The 6739-nt window shown below is 43.2% G+C and overlaps 1 protein-coding gene across 1 annotated transcript in view; it reads left to right on the forward strand.

Annotated features, from left to right (window-relative positions):
• Positions 1-3345: 3345 nt before the first annotated feature.
• The window catches only part of LOC124018513 (tumor protein p53-inducible protein 11-like), a 73207-nt gene continuing 69813 nt past the window's right edge, over positions 3346-6739 (forward strand). Inside the window, exon 1 of the mRNA XM_046333843.1 lies at positions 3346-3509. The gene's annotated coding sequence lies outside the window, so the exon portion shown is untranslated. The remainder of the gene's footprint in view (positions 3510-6739) is intronic.

Genomic DNA, 6739 nt, shown 5'->3' on the forward strand with positions numbered 1-6739 from the left:
GGATATCAGAACCATCCCAGACCAGGATATCAGAACCATCCAGACCAGGATATCAGAACCATCCAGACCAGGATATCAGAACCATCCAGACCAGGATATCAGAACCATCCAGACCAGGATATCAGAACCATCTGTCCAGACCAGGATATCAGAACCATCTGTCCAGACCAGGATATCAGAACCATCTGTCCAGACCAGGATATCAGAACCATCTGTCCAGACCAGGATATCAGAACCATCTGTCCAGACCAGGATATCAGAACCATCCAGACCAGGATATCAGAACCATCTGTCCAGACCAGGATATCAGAACCATCTGTCCAGACCAGGATATCAGAACCATCTGTCCAGACCAGGATATCAGAACCATCTGTCCAGACCAGGATATCAGAACCATCTGTCCAGACCAGGATATCAGAACCATCTGTCCAGACCAGGATATCAGAACCATCCGTCCAGACCAGGATATCAGAACCATCCAGACCAGGATATCAGAACCATCCGTCCAGACCAGGATATCAGAACCATCCGTCCAGACCAGGATATCAGAACCATCCGTCCAGACCAGGATATCAGAACCATCCAGACCAGGATATCAGAACCATCCATCCAGACCAGGATATCAGAACCATCCAGACCAGGATATCAGAACCAGGATATCAGAACCATCTGTCCAGACCAGGATATCAGAACCAGGATATCAGAACCATCCAGACCAGGATATCAGAACCGTCTGTCCAGACCAGGATATCAGAACCGTCTGTCCAGACCAGGATATCAGAACCGTCTGTCCAGACCAGGATATCAGAACCATCCGTCCAGACCAGGATATCAGAACCATCCGTCCAGACCAGGATATCAGAACCATCCGTCCAGACCAGGATATCAGAACCAGGATATCAGAACCATCCAGACCAGGATATCAGAACCATCTGTCCAGACCAGGATATCAGAACCAGGATATCAGAACCATCCAGACCAGGATATCAGAACCATCCGTCCAGACCAGGATATCAGAACCATCCGTCCAGACCAGGATATCAGAACCATCCGTCCAGACCAGGATATCAGAACCATCTGTCCAGACCAGGATATCAGAACCAGGATATCAGAACCATCTGTCCAGACCAGGATATCAGAACCAGGATATCAGAACCATCTGTCCAGACCAGGATATCAGAACCAGGATATCGGCCGGACGGCTTTAATCAGGTCAACACTCACAAGGCCGCGGGGCCGGACGGTATCCCATGGTGCGTTTTCAGAGCACGCGAAGAAAACAACTGGCAGGCATATTCATGGTCATTTTTTTTCCAACCTGTCCTTGTCCCAGTCTGTTAATCCCCACGTCCTCAAGTTGACCACCCTCGTTCCTGTTCCCAGGGGCTCTTTAAGGTCTTCCTGCCACAACGACTACAGCCCTGTAGCACTCACCATCTGTAATCAGAAAGTGCTTTGAAAGGCATGGCACACATCAACTCCATCATCCCAGACCCACTCTCCGATTTGCATACCTTCCCATCAGATCCATTGACTACGCAATCTCAGTTGCAACTCCACACTGTCCTCACCCACCTAGATGAGAGGAAAATACCTACGTGAGAATGCTGTTCATTAACTACAGAGCGTTCAACACCATAGTCCCCCCCAAGCTCATCACCAAGCTTGAGACTCTGGGGCTGGACACCTCCCTCTGCAACTGGATGCTAGACTTCCTGCTAGGCTGGCCCCGGGTGGGGAGGGTAGGCAACGCTGACAGGGGTATGTGCTTAGTCCCCTCCTGTACTCCCTGTGTACCCACGATGACTACAACAACATCATCAAGTTTGCTGATGACATGACGGTGGTAGGCCTAATCACCAGCGACGATGAGACAGTCTACAGAATTCAAGGCACACTTAACCGGCATGGCTATCAGAGCATTCTGCAGCGATACGCCATAAGGGCTATTTGACCAAGAAGGAGAGTGATGGAGTGCTGCATCAGATGATCTGGCCTCCACAATCCCCCGATCTCAACCCAATTGAGATGGTTTGGGATGAGTTGGAAAAGCAGCCAACAAGTTCTCAGCATATGTGGGAACTCCTTCCAGACTGTTGGAAAAGCATTCCAGGTGAAGCTGGTTGAGAGAATGCCAAGAGTGTGCAAAGTTGTCATCAAGGCAAAGGGTAGCTATTTGAAGAAATTCATAAACAAATCAAAATATAATTTATATAACACTTTTTGTTGGTTACTACATGATTCCATATGTGTTATTTCATAGTTGTGATGTCTTCACTATTATCCTGCAATGTAGAAAATAAAGAAAAACACATGAGTCGGTGTTCTAAAACATTTGACTGGTAGTGTATATCGTATATTATATCTATTGTCTATATCTATTGTTTATATTGTCTATATCTTTGTCGTCTATTATCTCTATTGTCTATATTGTATCTATTATATATATTATCTATATTGTATATTTTACCTATTGTCTATATCTATATTGTATCTGTGGGATCTATTATATATATTTCTACCTTCCCTTCATTACCCTTTCTCACTCAACATCAATTTCCCCTCACAAGCTATTTGATTTATTTCATCTTTATTTAACTAGGCAAGTCAGTTGAGAACAAATTATTATTTACAATGATGGCCCACCAAAAGGTAAAAGGCCTCCTGTTGGACCGGGGCTGGGATAAAAAATTTTTTTTAAAGATATATATATATATATATAACAAAACACACATCAGGACAAGAGATACACAACACTACATAAAGAGAGACCCAAGACAACAACATAGCAAGGCAGCAACACATGACAACACAACATGGCAGCAACACATAACACAACATGGTAGCAACACATGACAACACAACATGGTAGCAACACATGACAACACAACATGGTAGCAACACATGACAACACAACATGGTAGCAACACATGACAACACAACATGGTAGCAACACAACAACATGGTACAGACATTATTGGGCACAGACCACAGCACAAAGGTAGAGACAACAGTACATCACACAAAGCAGCCACAACTAAGTAAGTAAGTGTCCATGTCCGAGTCTTTGAATGAAGAGATTGAGATCAAACTGTCCAGTTTGACTGTTTGTTGCAGCTAGCTGCAGCGAACTGAAAAAACGAGCTATAATACTGGATATGTTAATCATAGCAAGGTTGTCAATATATTTTTGTGTAAAGCTCTATACATTGTATATACCTGCACTATTACTTCTGTATTATAACTGTATATATTCAGATTAAAAACGAAAATGGACGACATGGATTCATGAAATATGGCATTAATTCAACCTGTCAATCAATAATTATTCGAAGGCGTTGTGTAGTCCACGGATTACGGTACATACCTTTGCGCCGCGCAATCCGGTTGTCACACCTTTACGGTAAATGTGTTGTGTTCTGTTTGGACTGTAGTCAGCGTGGCGTTCTGCGAGAGACATACTGCCTTGGATCTGTAAACTATTGGAAGGAAAGTTCTTTGTCTACAAGGTAAGGCGCTCGAAAAACTACTACTTTTTTTCAAAATAGAATAGGTGTTCGTGGTGTTATTTGTGGGTATGTTATTTTATGAAACGTTACAAGGTTTAATTTATTGATACGAAGTGCAGTGAACTGACGATTTATGTAAACAATGTTGTGTTTTTACACACATGACTTAACGTTCATACAGACTGGGCGACATGGGCTAAATGATTGCATTTACGCATTGAACAACTCGTAAATATATATCAAATCCTCCTAAATATTACAGAGAAAACATCATTGTTGATCGGTTTTGATGGATTTCAACATGTTATTTAGCTTTTCCTCCGCATTTGACTGTTGTCCCGCGTGTGTGTAGGATACAGTACACTTGTTTGCTGTTGTCTTGTAGTTGTATGGCTCATTCTTACTATGGAGAAGCGTCCTCTCTTTACCACACCAGACTACGCAGCCTGAATTGTTCTCATTCCCACGTGTTTTACAACAGCCAGGAGGCGGATATCTCCGGGTTAATAATGTGGTATGTCCTCCTTGTCATCCCCTTCCCCCTTCTCGTCCTCCTCTCATCCCCTTCCCCCTTCTCGTCCTCCTCTCGTCCACATCCAATGATGTTGGACAGCTGCCTATACATTAACACTATACAGTCATCACATAATGTCATGTACATTAACCAAGCATCCGCCCTTTTTTTTAAATTTTCGCCTGAGATGACATACCCAAATCTAACTTCCTGTAGCTCAGGACCTGAAGCAAGAATATGCATATTATTGATACCATTTGAAAGGACACACTTTGGAGTTTGTGGAAATGTTAAATTAATTTAGTAGATATATAATATAACATAATAGGTCTGGTAACAGAAAATACAAAGAAATTGGCCAAAGACATTTGTTTTGTACCATCATCTTTGAAATGCAAGAGAAAGGCCATAATGTATTATTCCAGCCCAGGTGCAATTTAGACTTTGGCCACTAGATGGCGACAGTGTATGTGCAACGTTTTAGACTGATCCAATGAACCATTGCTTGTAATGTTCAAAATGTCTGCTGTTCAGGTATGACGAGAGGATTTCACGCACAAAAGTATGTACCGTAATCCGTGGATTCCTTTTAGTCAGGTAGGGAGTTTTACCTCTCCTTTTAGTCAGGTAGGGAGTTTTACCTCTCCTTTTAGTCAAGTAGGGAGTTTTACCTCTCCTTTTAGTCAAGTAGGGAGTTTTACCTCTCCTTTTAGTCAGGTGGGGAGTTTTACCTCTCCTTTTAGTCAGGTGGGGAGTTTTACCTCTCCTTTTAGTCAGGTGGGGAGTTTTACCTCTCCTTTTAGTCAGGTGGGGAGTTTTACCTCTCCTTTTAGTCAGGTGGGGAGTTTTACCTCTCCTTTTAGTCAGGTGGGGAGTTTTACCTCTCCTTTTAGTCAGGTAGTGAAGTGAGTTTTACCTCTCCTTTTAGTCAGGTAGTGAATTGAGTTTTACCTCTCCTTTTAGGCTCTGGTCTATAGTAGTTCCATTATATAGGGAATAGGGCTCTGGTCTATAGTAGTACCACTATATAGGGAATAGGGCTCTGGCCTATAGTAGTACCACTACATAGGGAATAGGGCTCTGGCCTATAGTAGTACCACTACATAGGGAATAGGGCTCTGGTCTATAGTAGTACCACTATATATAGGGAATAGGGCTCTGGTCTATAGTAGTACCACTATATATAGGGAATAGGGCTCTGGTCTATAGTAGTACCACTATATAGGGAATAGGGCTCTGGTCTATAGTAGTACCACTATATAGGGAATAGGGCTCTGGTCTATAGTAGTACCACTATATAGGGAATAGGGCTCTGGTCTATAGTAGTACCACTATATAGGGAATAGGGCTCTGGTCTATAGTAGTACCACTATATAGGGAATAGGGCTCTGGTCTATAGTAGTACCACTATATAGGGAATAGGGCTCTGGTCTATAGTAGTACCACTATATAGGGAATAGGGCTCTGGTCTATAGTAGTACCACTATATAGGGAATAGGGCTCTGGTCTATAGTAGTACCACTATATAGGGAATAGGGCTCTGGTCTATAGTAGTTCCACTATATAGGGAATAGGGCTCTGGTCTATAGTAGTTCCACTATATAGGGAATAGGGCTCTGGTCTATAGTAGTTCCACTATATAGGGAATAGGGCTCTGGTCTATAGTAGTACCACTATATAGGGAATAGGGCTCTGGTCTATAGTAGTTCCACTATATAGGGAATAGGGCTCTGGTCTATAGTAGTTCCACTATATAGGGAATAGGGCTCTGGTCTATAGTAGTTCCACTATATAGGGAATAGGGCTCTGGTCTATAGTAGTTCCACTATATAGGGAATAGGGCTCTGGTCTATAGTAGTTCCACTATATAGGGAATAGGGCTCTGGTCTATAGTAGTACCACTATATAGGGAATAGGGCTCTGGTCTATAGTAGTACCACTATATAGGGAATAGGGCTCTGGTCTATAGTAGTACCACTATATAGGGAATAGGGCTCTGGTCTATAGTAGTACCACTATATAGGGAATAGGGCTCTGGTCTATAGTAGTTCCACTATATAGGGAATAGGGCTCTGGTCTATAGTAGTTCCACTATATAGGGAATAGGGCTCTGGTCTATAGTAGTTCCACTATATAGGGAATAGGGCTCTGGTCTATAGTAGTTCTACTATATAGGGAATAGGGCTCTGGTCTATAGTAGTACCACTATATAGGGAATAGGGCTCTGGTCTATAGTAGTTCCACTATATAGGGAATAGGGCTCTGGTCTATAGTAGTTCCACTATATAGGGAATAGGGCTCTGGTCTATAGTAGTTCCACTATATAGGGAATAGGGCTCTGGTCTATAGTAGTTCCACTATATAGGGAATAGGGCTCTGGTCTATAGTAGTTCCACTATATAGGGAATAGGGCTCTGGTCTATAGTAGTTCCACTATATAGGGAATAGGGTGCCATTTTCCATGCAGACCTCTGCTCTGCTGATCTCTCCACCTCTCACAGACAAAGTGCTTTTTCATGGCTGCCAAAGGGCCTAGGATAAGGCCCTAATTACGCTAGCGAGCGGCACCGGGCTAGAAAGGGGCCCGTCACGGATTGAAGTTACGACCCGGAACCCTCTCTTCTTGGTAAACAGCTGAGGGGATGGTCCTGGAGAAAGGTAAGGACAGAACTATGGATGGACTGACCAACCATGGTATCAAGATTATACGGTTCAC

This window comes from Oncorhynchus gorbuscha, unplaced genomic scaffold, assembly GCF_021184085.1.
Source record: "Oncorhynchus gorbuscha isolate QuinsamMale2020 ecotype Even-year unplaced genomic scaffold, OgorEven_v1.0 Un_scaffold_536, whole genome shotgun sequence".
In the NCBI taxonomy this organism is placed as follows: domain Eukaryota; kingdom Metazoa; phylum Chordata; class Actinopteri; order Salmoniformes; family Salmonidae; genus Oncorhynchus; species Oncorhynchus gorbuscha.